This window comes from Melopsittacus undulatus, chromosome 7, assembly GCF_012275295.1.
Source record: "Melopsittacus undulatus isolate bMelUnd1 chromosome 7, bMelUnd1.mat.Z, whole genome shotgun sequence".
Taxonomy (NCBI): domain Eukaryota; kingdom Metazoa; phylum Chordata; class Aves; order Psittaciformes; family Psittaculidae; genus Melopsittacus; species Melopsittacus undulatus.
Window position 1 is genome coordinate 36,101,163 of NC_047533.1, and position 20,431 is coordinate 36,121,593.

Below are 20,431 nucleotides of genomic sequence, written 5' to 3' on the forward strand. Positions count from 1 at the left end.
CTGCTTGTCAACTTGAAAACTTTGTTGGAAGTTTGTTCCTGGAGTTTTCTCAGAATCATTTGAAACACATGAACTGGATTTTTCTTGGATGAAGTTTAATTAATTGTGCTTCAGAGGTGCATTGCATGCTGCTTTCAAATGGGCAGGCAGTCAATGACTATAGCCAGTTCAAAACAAATGAAGCCCAGCAACAACCAAACAAAATCCTGAAATATGTGCAGTTCTTGTTTCAACAGAGCAATGGTCATTGGTTTGCAGAACTTGACGTATACAGCCTCAGACTTCCATCACATAACAATGAACTGTGTCTCAGTCAAAACACTTTATTTCAGTTCACCCCAAGCCTCTAAAGGGCCAGTTGACCTGGGTAGATGAAATAGTTATCTCTATTAAGAAAATAGCAGGTATTAAATCCTGCATCTGTCTTTTGGCTTTGTCTTTCAGAAAAATTACTTCCTTTTGTCACAGATCATGAGCTGAACCAAACTGGCTATGGTGCAAGAAGCAACACTAAGCAATAATGTAGTGCATAGTAGTTGCAGGGTCATGAGTCTTGACTTAAACCTAAAATAGCAAAGTATGAACTCAAAACTGGTAGCCCTTGACCATAAACTTGTATTAGATTTTGTGATGTTGTCAATTCAGATATGGTCCCATCAGATCTCTCTGTACAATTCCAACTCTAATTTATGGCTGTCTGTTCATCTGTCAGACACAAAAGTTCACTTGTTCATAAATACTTTAGAGATTAATTTTGTTAACAATACTTACACTGTACTTCCTGACTGCTGTAATCGTTCAATAACTTCTTTCTCAGCATCTAATGAAAAGATTAGAACACCTTCCCCTCTATCTCTTTAAGTCACAGATTGTGGTTTTTTTTTTCTTTTTTTTTGTACTGAAGATTTTAATAAATCATTTTGAGAAAAAAGCCTTGTAAAACTAATAAAATAAAAATCCTGTGCTGATACTGCTTCTATAATGAAACCGTATACAAAGAAAGGCTGCACATTTCACCAAAGCATTTTTAAACCTTTTTCTTACTGAAAAGAAGAACCTGAATTTATAATTTTTGTATTCAGGAGCAGTTTTCATTATTCATTGAATAAGGCAGCATTAGATATATAAATGACTCCTAAAAGAGTGACAATAACTTTTCTATGTTTACTCTTCTCAGAACATGCCCACCCCAATTAATAAAATTCTGTTCACAAAAAAAAAGACTTTTTAAATTTCTCACAAAGTGCAGAATAAATGAAGGAGAAGAAATATGGGCTGGTGTTTTTCCAAGAAAAATAAATAACTTGTTTCTAAAATGTAGGGAAAAGCAGAGTATTATCCTATGAATCATGTTTATATTAATCTATTTTTTCTTCAGTTGGAAAAATAAAATTAATATATTATGAAATTAATATATATATATTTATATATACATATATATATATAAAGAAATTTACAACCACCTGACACCTTTTAAATCCTTTGGCTGTAAGTAGCAATATAAGAATGCTTTTATGGGTGGCTGTGGAGTTGGGTTTCAGCTCTGCGACTTCAGCTTGTGGCTAATCATTCATGAATGAATATATTTATTAATCCAATTATAGATCACAGAGAGCTGCAGCTTAGCAGCTCCCCAAAAATTTATTTGCTCCTTGCAGATACGTAGGCATGAGATAAACACATAATGTTCTGATGGATCTATAGAGGTTTACACAGAATTATTGCTCTGTTACAGAAACTTGATAGCAGTAGATTTTTCATGTAGCGAATATTATAGGTTTCTTTTTCCCTACATTTTTTTTCTGTGGTTCGAATCCCACTAGAATCTGTTTATACTTTGCCCAAAGCTTCTCCTGGCCTGTGTATCTGTTGGTTTTTTTTTGTTTTTTTGTTTTGGGGGGCTTTTTTGGGGGGGGATGGGGGGGATGGTCGTTTGTTTTGTTTTTGTTTTGTTTTCTTATAGGACATGGGATAAAGGAATTCTTTTCGGTTGATTTATACAAAATGCAGTAATTGACATGTAAGGAGATCATTCTAGTTATAGCAGTAAGGTTTTATCTTGGTAATTTCAATCCTGTGTGGTAGGTATTTGTCATGGTTTTAAGCTCAGTCATAAATCAGTCACACAGTCCTCGCTCACTGCCCCCCCCACGTTTCCTCCTTCTGTTCCCAGAGTGATGGGGAGGAGAATCGAAAGACTGTAACTCCCATGGTTTGAGATAAGAACAGTCCAGTAACTAAGGTATAACACAAACCACCATGGCTACCACCAATAATAATAATGATAAGGGAAATAACAAGGAAAGAGAATACAATACCACCCACTAACCAATACCCAGCCTGACCGAGCAGTGAACTAGCCCTTCTGAGTGACTCCCAATTTACATCCTTGGCATGATGTGCTGTGGTATGGAATACCTCTTTGGTTAGTTTGGGTCAGGTGTCTTGTCTCTGCTTCCTCCTGGCTTCCCCTCCTTCCTGGGAGACCATGAGACTGAGAAAGTCCTTAGTCAAACTAAACATCTGAGCAGTAACTAAAAACTTTGCTGTTATCAGCACTGTTTGCAGGCCAAAGGTAAAAAACACAGTGCTGCACCATCTACTAAGAAGGAGAAAAAATGACTGCTCCTTCTGAACCCAGGACAGCATTCATTATTTTAAAAGAACCATTTCTTGACATCAATGAATTCTGCCCATGGCTATTAAATGTTCTGACCTTGGAAAATCAGTTATGCCTACTAAACAGGCTACCACGGTTTTATTAAAGGCTATACCTCTGAAAGTTCAAATACAACACCATCCTGAAAGACTGTTTTTAAATAAATAATAAATAAACCTTACTGTAATTCAACACTGAAATTTTTTAAAAGCTATTTCTTAGTTTTACAAAATCCAGAAAGGTTAAGAATCCTGATGATACATGAATTCCCTGCTTTCTCAACATTTTTTATTCAGACATTAAATCCCTGTTCTCCTAGAATACAAAATTGCAAATGACTCTTTCAGCATTATCAGACTGACATCCTTTTGGTTAGTTGCATTTAGACATTCTTTGATCATGGTGGTTCTTATTGCATTATTAAAGTGAAGTAGTGGAGCTCTGAAGCAGAGAGGTGGGAAATTTAACTCAAAGCAGTTTCCATAACCTGTTACTTGATGAAGTTATTTCTGAACAATTTGTAAAAGCCCATTAAATGGGAACATTTGGGCATCACGTACATGTGTGTTGTCTGACTTGCTTAATTGTGTCTTCAGGCCTCAAAGGCTTAGCTCAGTGCAAGCCCTGTGTGCCACTGATGAACAAGTCTAAGGCAGAAGCAAAGAAATAGCAAGTCTGACCTCTGTCCCTTCATGTCCTGCGTTCCCAGACTTACTACATGTGAGCTTGGGAAGAGGTGCCTCTCAAGTAGTGTCTGCAATTATGGGATGAATGCACCTGTCAATTTGGCACTCACAGCAATCTTATCAGAAACAGTCACGTGTGGATAAGCCAAATGCAGAATGATGGCAATATTTTGAATACTGTTGTGGTTTAAGCCTAGCTGGCAGCCCAGAACCACACAGCCTCTCTCTCACTTTCCCCCCATTCCTCCCCCCTCTCCTGGAGGGATGGGGAGGAGAATAGAAAGAATGTAACACCCAGAGGGGGGCTGAGATAAGAACAGTCCAGTAACTAAGGTTTAACACAAACCACCACGGCTACCACCAATAATAATAATGATAAAGGAAATGACAAGGGAAGAAAATACAACCACTCACCACTCCCTGACCAATACCCCAGCCTGACTGAGCAGTGACCTAGCACTTCTGGGTAACTGCCCACAGTTTATATACTGGGCAGGATGTGCTGTGGTATGGAATACTTCTTTGGTTAGTTTGGGTCAGGTGTTCTGTCTCTGCTTCCTCCCAGCTTCCCCTCCTCCCTGGCACAGCATGAGACTCAGAAAGTCCTTGGTCAGACTAAACATTACTTAGCAACAACTAAAAACATTGGTGTTATCAGCACTGTTCCCAGGCTGAAAGTCAAAAACCACAACACTGCACCAGCTACTAAGAAGTAGAAAAATGACTGCTACTGATGAACCCAGAACAAATACACAACCAGAAGTCACAGGCTTTCATGTCAGTAAAAGAAAATTAATTGTAAAAGAATTCATATGCATTTGACTTGAATGTTAATTATGTAAAGACAGGCATCAAAGTTCATAGAATGTGTAAGTATGTGTGTATTAGCTATTGGCTCAAATGTAGCTGTTAAAATGAAAAAAAAGGCAGCATAGGCTTAATGCGTGCAATCTTTAGAAATGTTGTTATCTGTATGAGTGAACTATATATTTTAAAGAAATTGAACAAACCTCATATTTTAGGTGGTATTGCAACAGTCATCACATGCAGGCTTAAGAGGGAATTGAAAACACCCAGGCTGAGGTATCAGAAAATAATTGCTTCATAGAACTGTTTCTCAGAGGTCACAGTTTTTCTTAAAAAGAGAACTGTCAATGATTGTTGGGGAGGGAGGGATGGGGGGAGCTTCACCTTTTAAGTTTTGTTTTATGCACAAATTGAGGTGTTCTGTAGATTATACCTTCCAGCAATGAATGAGTAACCAAAAGGTGAAGAAAAAATAAAGGCACTGTATTTGTCCTAAAGAATTCACAGGCAAGATCACTTGAAATCTTTATATTGAATTAATGTCAGAAGCTGACTTGCTATTATATTTAGCTTTCTGGTTTGTATTAAGTAATGAATAGCTCTGGTAAAAGTCATGAGGATAATAAATAAGAGTGAGTGCATTATATGCTGGAATATTTGAGCTCTTTAACGATAGGTGGACCATTCACTGGATAAAGAACTGGTTGGATGGCCACATGCAAAGAGTTGTGGTCAACGATTCAATGTCCGGATGGAGACCAGTAATGAGTGGTGTCCCTCAGGGACCGGTGTTGGGACCGGTCTTGTTCAACATCTTTGTCACTGATATGGACAGTGGGATTGAGTGTGCCCTCAGCAAGTTTGCCAATGACAGCAAGCTGTGTGGTTCTGTTGTTACGCTGGAGGGAAGGAATGCCATCCAGAGGGACCTTGACATGCTTGTGAGGTGGGCTGATGCCAACCTCATGAAATTTAACCATGCCAAGTGTAAGGTCCTACACCTGGGTCAGAGCAATCCTAGGCACAGCTACAGGTTGGGCAAAAAGGTAATTCAGTGCAGCCCTATGGAGAAAGACTTGGGGGTGTTGGTCGATGAGAAAATGAACATGAGCCGGCTTCAATGTGCACTTACAGCCCAGAAAGCCAACCGTATTCTGGGCTGCATCAAAAGAAGCGTGACCAGCAGGTCGAAGGAGGTGATCCTGCCCCTCTACTCTGCTCTTGTGAGACCTCACTTGGAGTACTGTGTGCAGTTCTGGTGCACTCAACATAAAAAGGGCGTGGAACTGTTGGAACAAGTCCACAGGAGGGCCACGAGGATGATCAGGGCACTGGAGCACCTCCCATATGAAGACAGGCTGAGAAAGATGGGGCTGTTGAGCCTGGAGAAGAGAAGGCTGTGTGGAGACCTCATAGCAGCCTTCCAGTATCTGAAGGGGGCCTACAGGGATGCTGGGGAGGGACTGTTCATTAGGAACTGTAGTGACAGGTCAAAGGGTAACAGCTTGAAACTTAAACAGCAGAGGTTTAGACTGGATATAAGGAAGAAATTCTTTACTGTTAGGGTGGTGAGGTACTGGAATGGGTTGCCCAGGGAGGTTGTGAATGCTCCATCCCTGTCAGTGTTCAAGACCAGGTTGGATGAAGCCTTGAGTGATATGGTTTAGTGTGAGGTGTCCCTGCCCATGGCAGGGGGGTTGGAACTAGATGATCTTGAGGTCCTTTCCAATCCTAACTATTCTATGATTCTAAGAAAAACTGTGAACACTAAGGTTAGTTAAAAGGCAAATATTTTCAGGAGTGCTGATTCTCCAGATTTATTAGAAAGTACCAGGTTTTTGGGTTGGAGGTTTTTTCTATTTTCTTTTTGTTGTTGTTATTTTTATTTTGTTGCTCTTTCTGTGCACAGAATGTGATTCTTGCATCTTTATAGAAAGGGATGACCATTTGAGATAGATAACATTTGATAGTAATAGATATATTAAGTTGATTCAAGGAATGAATGACCATGTAGATGCATCCATCTAACCTCTAGAGAAACAATTCCAGCTGTCCTACCACAAGCCTACATTTTATTTAAGATATCTAGCTCACACTTCCTGAAGTTCCACTTTGTTCTCAGGCTTTTTTTTACAGGAGCAACTGCTTTAAACTTGGCATGTATTAATGGTTTTTTATCCTCATATCAGAATATTAGTGTAGGCAGTTAGGTTTTCATAACTTTCACTAGTGAAAAATGCAGCTTAATCTGATTGGGGAGAACAATTCTTGTGGTTTAAAAGTGACTGAATAATATTGTCTGAACAGTTTGATGACAGTCTTTAAATGAGTATAGTATATGGACCTGAACATGCTCAAATCAGCAAACCTGAAATTAAGTTATTTTAAAAAATATTTTTTCAGAATTTGAGTTAACCTTTCAAAATTCTTAACTATTAATTTCACTACAGCAGTGTGAAATGAGAGTGTGTCATTGTTAAAAATACTCCTGAACTGTACAAAAACAAAAATGAAAATAAATGTAATAGAGCCATTAGATGAGTAACTCTACAAGAAAGTGGGTCTAACTCAGCAGTAAGGAAAGATAACAATGGCAACAAAAAAAGTTAAAGCTCCCCAAGCTCATTTATTTCCTATATTTTGAAGCAGAAACAGAGCAGAAAGCTTGACTACGTTTATTGGTCAGAGATTTGATACTATTTTCTATCAAACAATACAATTAAATTATAATGACAGTAAATAATTAAATCAAGACAAAATCTCTAGAAGATTAATTTTAAAGTAGCAAAGGATAAAACACCTATCTGTTTTGAGGTAAAAATATGATTGGATTTATATCTAAAAGTATGCTACAGTTTACTGTCTCTACCACCTCACATCAAACATGGACAAGATGGTAAACATGCAACCATTTGGGACTGATGTTAGATCCACAGAAAAAGCTTTCTATCCCAGCAAGTAATTATAGAGGTGAAGAGAACGGGGAAACTGCTTACACTTAAATTGGTCACAAAAGTGAAGCCTTTACAATCAAGTCAGCAAGCGGGGAAAAAAAGTAGATGGACTACAAAAAAGAACACATTTGTTTTCTAGTCATAAGACAGATATTCAGAGTTCTAGATAATCTTCAGAGTAGTTAATTGCTGTTGTGGTGATCATCTATCACACATTAATGTTGTTACGGATATTGTTTAAGGTTTAATTTTAGCCAAATTGTATAGTGCTACTTGTATGAGTTGCACTGAAATAGATGACATTACTCACCTGACTAAGCTTAGCAGTATCTGACCCATTAGCTCTTAATTTGTGGGTTAAACTTCTTCTCATAAATAGTTTATAGGCATCATGTCGCTTATTGCACATTCATTTCCTTTTTCAGAAACTTATCTTTGAGTCTTGGTTTAGACTGAAAGCAAATGGCCATTTTTATTTTTTTTTCTTAGTTGCCTTCATGAAAAAATAACTAAGTAGCACTAATTCTGGTTTCTATGGTTAGAAGTTGTCAATAAATTATTAACATGAGAATGACTGACCTTGGGGAAAAATAATGGCTGTAGAGTTAATGCAAAATTATAGGCTTTTTGAAAATCATTTTGAGCCATTTATGATTAACATTTCAGTAGGCAGCTTGAAAGACTAAGTTGTTTTTCACATTAGATGAATTCTTTGTCTCACGTGCATGTATTCAATAATCAAATGTCATTGCTAGCATTGTGAGTCAAGCTCCACTCTGCTTTTCTGTTCTGTGCCTCCATGTTTTATTTCTTTTTTCTCCTGCTAGTCTATGATTTCTCCTAAAATAAAATAGTGCATAATATATTGTGCTCTAAAATAAATTAAAAAAATATTTTTGTCTTGATTATATACACAGACATGTTTTATATAATTCTCTTTATATGTTTCTGCTTATGTCCTGCAGAATGGCAGAATGATGACTTTGAGTTTTATAATAGCCTGTAGCACCAAAAATGTCTTAACTTTCTTATAAATAAATATATACATGAATATTTCCAAAACACTCATGAGGTATACTATGCAGCTACTCAAGAATCATGGTCCTTTGCTTCAAACTATTTGTTCCTTTGTTGAGTCACGTGGTCTAAAATATGAAACTAGTCCTATTTACTGAAGTGGAACTGTGCTGCGAGCACATGTGCAGGATGTGTGTCTGAGTAGTATTCTGTTCTGCATTTACTAGGTACTTGAGATAACAGTGTGCCAAATAAGTATAAACATTTTTAAGTTAAGAAGGAAGATACTCCAGGAAAGATAAGTAAAATGTTGAATGGTGAAACTTGTTTAGAACACCTAATAACAGACCCTAAATCTTAGAGCTGGACTTCTTGATAAAATGTTTTTTCAGGTTGCTAAATATGAGCTATACCGCTTTTTAAAGGCTTTCACATCATTTGTTTTTAAATCCTGCAAAGATTCTCCCTTTCATTCATCACTTACTTACATTTACAAGCCATTTTGGCAGCTTGGCACATTTAGCTTATGTGGTGGCACTTGTTTATCCATAACAACTTATTAATTTCACTTATAGAATGTACAATTATGAACAAAAAATGTGAAAAAGGAGCTATAAACAAATGCTTCATACAATAAAATGTTATGACTCTGAATACCATAAAGAAATTAACCATTTTCAGCACCTAAAATGCTTCAGAATTTGTCATTCATTCTGTTGTCTCATGCACTGTTTATACAAAATTGTTACCTGAGAGAGATGTTTTACAAATCAAATGTAAGGAATCCTGCCCCTCTACTCTGCTCTCTTGAGACCTTACTTGGGGCACTGTGTGCAGTTCTGATGTCCTCAACATAAAAAGGACATGGAACTGTTGGAACAAGTCCAGAGGAGGGCCATGAGGATGATCAGGGCACTGGAGCACCTCCTGTACAAAGACAGGCTGAGAAAGATGGGGCTGTTCAGCCTGGAGAAGAGAAGGCTGCATGGAGACCGCATAGCAGCCTTCCAGTATCTGAAGGGGGCCTACAGGGATGCTGGAGAGGGACTGTTCATTAGTGACTGTAGTGATAGGCAAAGAGGTAATGGGTTAAAACTTAAACAGAGAAAGTTCAGATTGGATATAAGGAATAAGTTCTTTACTGTAAGGGTAGTGAGGCACTGGAATGGGTTACCCATGGAAGTTGGGAATGCTACATCCCTGCTGGTGTTCAAGGCCAGATGGGACAGAGCCTTGGACAGCATGGTCTAGTGTGAGGTGTACCTGCCCATGTCTGGGGTGTTGGAACTAGATAATTTTAAGGTCCTTTCTAACCCTAACCCTAACATTTCTATGATTCTATGAGGTGAGTAGCTTGAGAGAGGAAACGTTCAACACCTGAGTGAGGGGAAGCTTAACTTCCAGGAGCTTCAACTCAGAGCGGCAAGAGCCACCAAGGGAGCCTCTAGTCCTCCACAGGACTTTCCCAGGAGCCGGCAGCTCAGCTGACAGGAACAGCTGACTCGCAGGGAGCAGAGCCAGGAGGAGAGGCACCAGCCCTGACTGGGTAAAAACCCGCCCCAGAGAGCGCAAGGAAACAGGAGTGCAGTGACCAGGGTGGGTTGAAGCAGCTTAAGCAGGATGGTGAGCACTCGCCCTATAACAAGAACCCGGTCTTGGAGCTCTGCTCTGGCTGCCCCGGTGGTGGCCAGCGTAGGCACACAGGCAGAGCCGATGAGAGGGGAGGCTGCAGTGCAGAGCTCGGAGTGTAGGAAGTGCCTGCACTGGTCCCGTGAGGTGAGGGTGCACAATGGGCAGGGCTGCACTCCGTGCTCCTGGTGCAGGTCCTCCTGCAGCAGAGGCTTAGCTGCAGGATGCTGTCAATAGGCTGCAAGATGTCAGGGAAGCTGAGAGAAAGCAGGACTGCTTGTTCCAGGCCCAAACTGTGCAGGAGCCTCAAGCATCCCCTGTAGCTCATGGAGGAAAGAAGGAGGCTGACAATCCAGGAAGCTGGGAAACTGCAACAAAAAAAAAAAAAAGCCAACGAGAAAAGTAGGAAGAGGACAATTAAAAGCAAGGCACTTCTTCCTAAATCTGTTGTCTCCACCCAGAATCACTTTGCTCACCTACAGGTGACTAATGAGAAAACACCCTCACACCAGAAACAACCGGCTGGTGCACTGATACAGATCACTTTTGCTGCTGCCAGAAAATAGTAGCGGGTAATAGTAGTAGAGGACTCTACTTTAAAAGGCACAGAGGCACCCATCTGTCGGCCTGACCCAGTCTCAAGGGAGGCGTGTTGCCTGCCAGGAGCACAGATCAGGGATGTTGCAGAGAGGCTGCCTGCTCTAGTAAGTCCTGCTGACTATTACCCACTTCTAGTGATCCATGGGGGTGCTAGGGATATAGGCAGCAGCAGCCTGGAGAACATTAAGAAGGACTACAGAGCCCTGGGAAAGGTTCTTAGGGGCTCTGGAGCTCAGATTGTCTTTTCGTCAATTGTCCAGGAAAGAGGGGAGGATCTTAAAAAGGCTACGAGAATCGGCCAGGTTAATAAATGGTTAGAACGGTGGTGCCATAGTCAGGGGTTTGGGTGTCTTAAATATGGGACCCAAGTCAGTAGGCCAGGTCTACTGGGGGCTGGTGGATCTGGTCTGACAAAGTAGGGGAAGAGTGATTTTGGTAGGAGGCTTGCCAGACTGGTCAAGGATGCTTTAAAGTAGATGTGTTGGGGGAGGGGGCATCATTCCGTCCCAACACTCCAAGTCAGTTGCCAGCACCTATAATAAATGCCTGGACCAATGTAGAGATATTCTAGCCACTCCAGCCAATGAGCTGGCTTCAGTAAGAGCTCATCTCAGATGCCTCTATACAAACGCCTGTAGCATGAGGAACAAACAAGAGGAATTAGAGATGTGCACACATCTACAGGGGTATGATATAAAAGGCATCACAAAAACATGGTGGGATGGCTCCTATGAGAAGATTGTTGGGATGAAAGGTTACAGGCTCTTTAGAAAAGACAGTCTCGGCAGACAGGGATGGGGAAGTTGCTATTTATGTTCAGGATAGGCTGGAGAGTATGGATCTCTGTCTGGGGACAGGTGAGCAGTCAACAGAGAGTATGTGGGTCAGGGTTAAAGGGAGAACAGCGATGGGGCACACTATATTGTGGGGATCTGTTACAGACCACCAGATCAAGAGGAATCTGTGGATGAAGCACACTGCAAAGAGATAGGAACAGCCTCACGCTCGCAGACTCTTGCTCTCATGGGGGACTTCAACCACCCTGATATCTGTTGGAGCAACAGTGTGGCCCGGCACAAGCAACCCAGGAGGTTCCTCGACTGTGTGGAAGACAATTTCCTTCTGCAAATCATAGAGGAGCCAAGGAGAGGTGCCCTGCTTGACCTCATGCTCACCAACAGGGAAGGGCTTGTTGGAAATGTGACGCTCCAGGGCAGCTTTGGATGCAGAGATCATGACATGGTCAAATTCAAGATCCTCAAGACAGTGAGCAGAGCATGCAGCAAGCTCACTGCCCTGGACTTCAGGAAAGCAGACTTTGGCCTCTTCAGGGACCTGCTTAGTAAGGTTCCATGAGATACAGCTGTAGAGGGGAGGAGGGCCCAGGACTCTTGGTAGATATTCAAGGGCTATAAAGGTGCTGGAGAGGGACTATTTGTTAGGGACTGTAGTGATAGGAAAAGGGGTAAAGGATTCAAACTTAAATAGGTGAAGTTTAGATTGGATATAAGGAAGAAATTCCTTCCTATTAGGGTGGTGAGGCACTGGAACGGGTTGTCCAGGGAGGTTGTGAATGCTCCATCCCTGACAGTGTTCAAGGCCAGCCTGGACAGTGCCTTCGACAACATGGTCTAATGTGAGGTGTCCCTTCCAATGTCAGGGAGGTTGGAACAAGATGATCTTAAGGTCTTTTCCAACCCTAACTATTTTATGATTCTCTGATTCTAAAAACCAATTTCAGAATCAGGTAAATCACTTAAGATGTCTGTTTTTTCCAAATAACTGTGATAGAAGCCTAAGATAATTTATTATCTGCAGAGGTCAGAAGACTTAAGAGGAACCCTACGATCTGTGTCTTCCTGAGGTAGCTGTTAGTACTCCCCTACAGCAGTACAGCGCTATACTGCCTGCTGCACATATACTCTGCTCTTTAATTCTACATATTGTCTCTCCATGTAAAATTCTGAAGTTATTTTTATTGGTTGCCATTGAATATTTATAGAAAACTGCTGGTCTAATTCTGTTGAGATTTTTTGTAAGATTGGTTTCTTCTCTTCATCTGTTACGTTTCCTGTGGAGCTGAAACACTAGCAGCCAGCACAGACCATCATCTTGGTGGTTCTGGAACGTTAGGCACTATATTATTATTATGATTTTAATAATATGCAGCACCTGGGAGTCCTAGTTATCACCACCTACTGCAAATCAGGAGGAGGAACTCCATACTCCCAGCATACTGTTGCAGAGTTACTTTTTAGATTTTTCCTAATTTATCAAGGATCTGTGTGACCACTGCCTACAAATTCTGTGTTATAAAAACAATACCAAAGAATATCAAAACAACAGCAAAAAAGAAATTAAAAAAAACCACCAAAGCCGTATGCTCTTTAGGATATTGTGATTTAAAATTAATAAATTGCAATTTTATAGAAACTATTAGCATTGTAGACTTTTCAGAGAAGACTAACAAATTCTACTAGAAGAATTATAATATTTCAAACTGGTTGATTTCAATATTAGGGATTGAATGAGAAAAAGCTGTACGTTGCAGTAATCTCTTCATGCGTAAACACATGTTATTCCTGTATAGATCCTGGTATTTATCAGTTTTAGCAAAATACATTCGTTATTTATGAAGGAATAGTTTCTTGCTAATAAAAAACTCTGAGAGGAGCTTGAGCCTGGAAATCACCATTATTCCTGCAAAAGTATGCTATCTACTTCCAGAATGTCGCACCTGACCATTTTCCTTATTGATATACGAGCTGTCTAATAGAAATATTATTCCTGTTAAGAAAGCAACATTGTATCTACATTAACAGGCTGCCCTCCAGGCCACTGACACCAGATCAAACACCTGGTAATTTACAAATGTCAAGAATTTACAGTTAAAGTCTAGCATAGAGTCTAAGCATACCATTATTAGTAGTATTGTTATGATTATATTGACATTTAGAATTATATTAACGTTATATTTATATTAGCATTTACAGTTCAGATTGTCCAATTATGCAGCTCATTCCCAATAGTGACACAATGAAAACTGATATGCAGAAACTTTCTAACATTGACACCTTTCTCCAATGAATTCATCCCTCCTGCACTCCCGGAAGTGCTAGCAGGACCTGCAACATATCAAAGTCAAGTCCTGTGTTTCCTAAGAGCATAAATATATTCTTTTTATTAACACATCTTTATCGCACATGCATCCTTTCTCTGAAGTCATTAATAGTTTCCTCTATGAGAAACAGTGCACCAGAAGATATACATGCATAAAACAAGCATATAGAAACTCATAGTGCTATGATAGGCATTTGCTACCAAAATCTGGTTTCAATTATCTCTGTCATATTACCAAAACTGCTCAATAACAGTAATTATGGCTAATATATACCTAAAATTTATGACTCTATATCTAATGTAATCATAACATTCAAGATATTTTAAATATTTTTTGGATTTCATAGCTTTAAAGAGGAATCATACAGGAGGGTACTGACTACAGCAATATAAAGGATAGCTACATGTGTTTCACTGGTATCTATCTGGAATCAGCATACTGAAATAAATCACATTTTCCACCGGTGAAGTAATTACAAGTAGATTGAGAAGACCATTTGAGTAAACCTTATCAAATGAAACAGTTTTATAGAAATTAACAAAATGTTAATTGAAAATAGGAGATAAAATTCACTGTAACATTATTCTTGTTTATTGCTGGGAATAAATTCCATATATATTATAAGGACTGGCCTTTCTTAGAGGAGGGCCTAGTCAAAATAAACTCCTTCCATGACAAATGTAGTACCAATTATAAAATTTATTATTTTATTATGGTCACACTTTTGAGGGAAAAAAATAAGTTTGTAAATAAAAATAGTTTACTATTATACGGAAACACAGATGGAGCCTGTACTGAAAGAAAGAAATGCAAATGAAACACAGGAAGCATGAAACCATTGCTGCTGGTGTTTATATGACTAGTTTGATACTAACCAAATAATAAGGACTCTGTAATATGTGTCAATACAGCTTTAAAAAATACATTCTGAATGATGCAAAAATCGGAATTATTTTCCCAGTAAATTCAAAAGACCTTGGTGTTCTTAATACCATTCATGATATTTGATGAAAATGACTCATACTGCACACAGGATTTTGTAATATGGTTATGCAGTAACCTCATTAAAAACTTTGTAAGAAGAAAACTACTAGTTAATTAGGTAAAAGAAGCTGGAAAGCTAAAGTGGAAGCTATGGAGAATTTAATGAACTTAGCCTATTTTTTGGTAATTCCATTGCAAAAACAGCTGAAATCTGCTGAATAACATCCATGTAAGCAAATCCAATGAGGAAGGAGAAGTCAATATATAGCATTGCAGCTTTCAGAAAGTAGTGCTTATTATGGCAGCTAGCACAGCTTTTCTTGGCCTGTTCATAAAATTTTCTTGAAAGTTCTCTTATTAATACTTTATAAACATATAAAACTTTATATGCCTGCTTCCCAAAATTCTGACAGACTCTGATGATACTCCAAAGTTTTCCGTTGGCTCTATTTTTTGAGAACTAATTATGAATTTTATCTATTTAATTAGTTTCCATATTTATTACAAAATGAAATATCCACTTGAATTAATTTGTTCCACTCCCAATTTATTATCCAGTTTATGATACCCGAACTTAACATCACAATTTTTTACTAATCAGAAGTTTAACAAGCCAAAATTCCAAGTTATATCCTGTTTCATTTCCATTCAGCAGAAAAGAAAACAACTATTCTGGATAACAGACTCATATTTTAGTCTACCAACAACTTAATTCACTTTGCTCACGGAAACGTTTCAGAAATGCAAGCAGCATATTGCAGGTGTTCAAAGTTAGTAGAACTCAGTGGAGTCTAAACATACTAGCAATATTTATGCTGTTTGTGAATTCTTCAATTTTAAGTACAGCCAGTTTTGTTGGCAAAACTTTCACAGTATTTCAAACACCACTGATATTTAGAAAATGTTTCTTCCACTTGAAAATATATGCAAAAGCAGCTTTCGGTATCCTTCAAAAGTTTTCATTGGAAATAACACTTTTCTTAGCTGCAGCTGGTTTTGAAAAATACTGATAATAAAAACTTGCTTTACTTTTGATGGATTTTGCATCTGGTTTAACAGTCTGCCAGTCCCTTAATTCTTCAACAGAGAAGTAGTTTCAGTTTTTATTCTAATTGGAGTTCTTACATTTTTCTTGGTTTTCCTGTGATGGCAATGAAAGTAATGCAAAGGATTCTTTGAAATAGAATGTACCCTCTCTTAATATCTATCATTCTAACAGTATATTTCATCCAATATTGAATCATAATAAATTACCAGAAGTTTAACAATGATATTCTGAAAAAAAAAACCCCTAACTATAGTTGAAGTATTAACTTTTTGTCAAGTTACAGCCATGGCTATATTGTCAAAACATATCTTGTCCATACTAAAGAGTAATGCACCTGTTAGTGAATGCAGTACAAGCAACAAATTGTTGTCATAGTGCATAAATAAGCTAAGCTTGGAAACCCACTTTATTGTACATTTTGCAAAAATAACAGAAATAAGCAGACAAGACAGAAGGGGGAAGGGATATCATTAAATAGTATATTTAAGAGGTATGCATCACTTCAATATGTCACTTACTGTCTCACCTAACTTCTCAGTTTTAATATAGGCCAGTATTTGTGTAAGTACAAAAGTTAAAGTATTAATGAAAAAGTGAGCTTACAGTGAGTATAAAAAGCAGACTTCAGAAGTTACAGAGCAATTTAGTTACAGGTTTTGCTGCTACAGGTCTCTGTAGAAGATGTCAGGAAGGTGAGAAGAGGTAAAATGATGCAAAGCTAACACAGACAAAAAAAAATCTACAGAGCAGAAGACAACTTAGTGAGCTATTTTGGGAGTCTGAAGATATTAGTGCTTAAAAGAAGTTCAAGATGGTAAAACATTATAAACCAATACACCAAAAATACAGTGGAAATCCCAGGAAAAAAAAAAAAAAACAATTTTATTTTCAAAAACTATGTCTATCATCATCAAAGCAGGAGCTTGCTCTTTTTTGCAGACCCAGAGAACAGACAGTATAGAATAGGGGGGGTGGCTGGACCTTTTCAACAGGGGCATGTAGTGAAACTGAGAGAGGAATGCCTACAACCAACTGGAAAGCATGTGATTTTAGGCCATCAAAAAAAAAAAGAAAATAACTTTTGTTTGTCTGTTTTACATGTTTCCTTATCACTTCTTCTTTTGTCAGAGTGTACATTTTGCAAGACAAGTGCTTGCTACATCGCTGAGCATACTGATGTTATGGGAATGGAAAAGGGCACCTTTTAAAAAATGTTTTGTTCTTAAAAGATTTAAATTCCCACAGTATGTACCATGTATATAGAGATACATAGTATCACAATATACATTAAGGTATTTTATAAATAGGGAGAAACAGAAAGACTTAAAATATGTTTGAATATCTTCCATACAAAAAAATAATTTACAAAGTAATTTTAATGTGAAAATGTATCAAAGTATACCAAGTGTAAACACAAAGTTACAGAAAGCATTTTTTCTGCAGTCAACAATTTTTAGAGATAGAAATTCCAGACAGAATTTGCAAGTATTAAATAATGAAGAAAAAAAAGTTGGTGAAAGATATGAAAGAAAATGTCTATAAATATGATGGTTTTCAAGACAAAATGACAGGTATTTAAGGAAAACTTGAAAAACTAGTCTGATGAGAAGCTAAATAAGACCATGCTGTTATAACTGGAGCTCAGACAAAAGTTAAAAATATACAGAAAACAAGGATCTCTGAACACAGCAAAAAGCAGCATTGACAGAATGGTAAAAAGAAAGCATCATACTTCAAGAAAAAAAGTATGGAAATGCTGGGAAATGCAAACATATATTTCACTTCATACAAATTTGGTGGCAGCAAGGACAGGCGACCTGGGAAGAATACAGAGATATTGTCCAGGAAGCTAGGGAGCAGGTTAGGAAACCTAAGGCCCAGTTAGAATTAAATTTGGCTGGAGATGTGAAAGATAACAGGAAGGGATTCTATAGGTACAATGTGAATAAAAGATTAGGGAAAACGTGAGACTTCTCCAGAAGCTATAGGGAGAACTAGCTATCCTGAATTTGGAGAAGGCATCAGTCATCTCTGGCAAAGGCTCTGACCACACCACCCAAGTCTTGAAAGGCAGACACACGGACTGTCAGAATGAAGACCTTAGGCCCACTGTAGAAGAAGATTTGGTTCAAGACCATCTCAAGAACCTGAACGTGCACAAGTCCATGGGACATGATGAAATCCATCCACAGGTCCTGAAGGAGTTGGCAAATTATGTGGCTAGGCCACTGTCCATCATATTTGAAAAATCATGGCAGTCAGGTGAAGTTCCCAACAACTGGAAAAAGAGAAATATAACCCCCCATTTTCAAGAAGGGGAAAATGGATGATGTGGGGAATTACAGACCATTCAGTCTCACCTCTGTGCCAGGCAAAATCTTGGAGCAGATGCTCCTGGAAGGCATGCTAGGGCACATGAAAAACAACCATGTGTTTGGTGACAGCCAGCATGTGGGTCATTTCATTAAGGGGAAATCCTGCCTGACCAATTTGGTGGCCTTCTATGATGGGGCTACGGAAATGATGGAAGCATGTAGAGCAGTTGACGTCATCGACCTAGGTTTGACAAAGCGTTTGACACTGTCCCACACATCCTTGTCTCTAAAACTGGAGACATCAATTTGATAGATGGACCACCTGGTGGATAAAGAACTGGCTGGAAGGCCGTATGCAAAGAGTTGTGGTCAATGGATCAATGTCCAGCTGGAGATCAGTAACAAGTGGTGTCCCTCAGGGATCTGTGTTGGGACAGGTCTTGTTCAATATCGTTGTTGGTGACATGGACAGTGGGATGGAGTGCACCCTCAGCGAATTTGCCGATGACACCAAGCCATGGGGTTTAGCTGATACACTGGAGGGAAGGAATGCCATCCAGAGGGACCTTGACATGCATGTGAGGTGGGATGATGCCAGCCTTATGAAGCTTAACCATGTGCAAGGTTCTACACCTCGGTCGGAGCAATCCCAGGCACAGCTACAGGTTGGGAGAAATAGAGATTAGGAGCAGCCCTGTGGAGAAGGACTGGGGGTTGTTTTTCAGTGGGAAACTGAACATGAGCCGGCAGTGTGCACTTGCAGCCCATAAAGCCAGCTGTATCCTGGGCTGCATCAAAAGGAGCATGACCCGCAGGTTAAAGGAGATGATGCTGCCCTTCTACTCTGCTTTCATGAGACCTCACCTGGGGTACAGTGTGCAGTTCTGGTGTCCTCAACATAAAAGGGGCATCAACTGTTAGAACAAGTACAGAGGAGGGCTACAGAGATGATAAGGGGGCTTTATGAAGACAGGCTGAGAAAGTAGGGTCTTTTCAGCCTAGAGAAAAGAAGGCTGCATGGAGACCTCATGGCAGCCTTCCAGTATCTCAAGGGGGCTTTTAAGGATGCTGGAGAGGGACTCTTCATTCGGGACTGTAGTGATAGGACAAGGGGTAACAGGGTCAAACTTAAACAGGGGAAGTTTAGATTAAATATAAGGAAGAATTCATTTACTGTGAGGGTACTGAGGCACCGGAACAGGTTGCCTAAGGAAGTGGTAAGTGCTCCATCTCTGACAGTGTTCAAGGGCAGGTTGGACAGAGCCTTTGACAACATAATCTAGTGTGAGGTTTCCCTGCCCATGTCAGGGGGGTTGGAACTGGATGTTTTTTAAGGTCCTTTCCAACCCTAACTATTCGATGATCCTATGATTCTATGAATTTAAATATAGAAGATATTTCAAAATACATTGAAGGTATGTAATCCCTGTGTAGATTTCTCTGTGTCATGCTCATCCTTCCACTGTCATTCCAGGTCTTAAATAAAGTTGATGGACTGAGAACAGTCTGTTGAGTGAGCTGTGAACATCTGAAGTACTTCACCAGGAGAGTATCATGTCTATGTTATCTTTTTCCTCCTAAGACTTATGCTTGCTAACATACACTACAGCTTTTTCTTTTTCAGTCTGTAAGTCCATGTTGTAACTGAATTTACTATCTATGATGTATTTTACATTTCTGGATATTTGTGTGACTTGGGGTTTTTTAAATTCTTTTGTGACCTTCACACTATTTTTACACAGCTTTTCATACTAAATCTCTTTGATAACTAGTCTGTTATCAAAGTAATGTCTGTTGGTGAGGCCCGTACAGCATCCAGTATTAACTGGTGCCTGTGCTTTTAAAGTTTCTGCAATAACCCCCTGTGTGTACTTCATGCTGTATTGTAACCTAGAGTCATGCACAGTTCTTGTTACATGGAGTAAATGCCATCATCTATCACTGTCTGTTGGTTACAAAATATATGTAACAAGGCATTAGACCACAAAGTTTTACCAAAGTAAGCAAAAGCTAAAATCAAGTGTATAATAATCGCTTGATCATTAAGTCATTGCTATTACAAGCTACAATACAGCTCCAAGCCGGTAAAGACCAGTCCTGATACCTGTGAAGCCTGTGTTGTTAGTTTAACGCAAATCCTGTAAGCCTGTTACAACTGTACCTCAATATTCCCTGGGTTGCAAGGCTATGCTTGCACACTTGTCAAAATATCAAAGGTCACTAACAGTGAAGGAGATAACAGGAACAAGAAGAAAAACACCAGCAGCCTGCTCTCCTCAGGAACTGGCTCTCAGTACTGAAAGTCTCACCTAATGCTATATTGCATTACACTTAGAAATGTCACTGAAATGAAATGTGAAGAAATTTATTTCAGAAATATTAAAAATGAAAAAAATTCTAATCAAGTTTTTCAGGTTAGGAAAACTATAAACTGATAGAAAATGTTTTTTAAAATAAGTGTACTGACACATATACACAATTATAATAGATGAATGATTGATAATGTTGCTACTTCATATATATACCTGAAATTAATGTTATGAGCTTTAAGATACCATTACAGTAAACCTACCAAACTGACTTCTCTGTTTAAGTAATTTCAGACTTACTC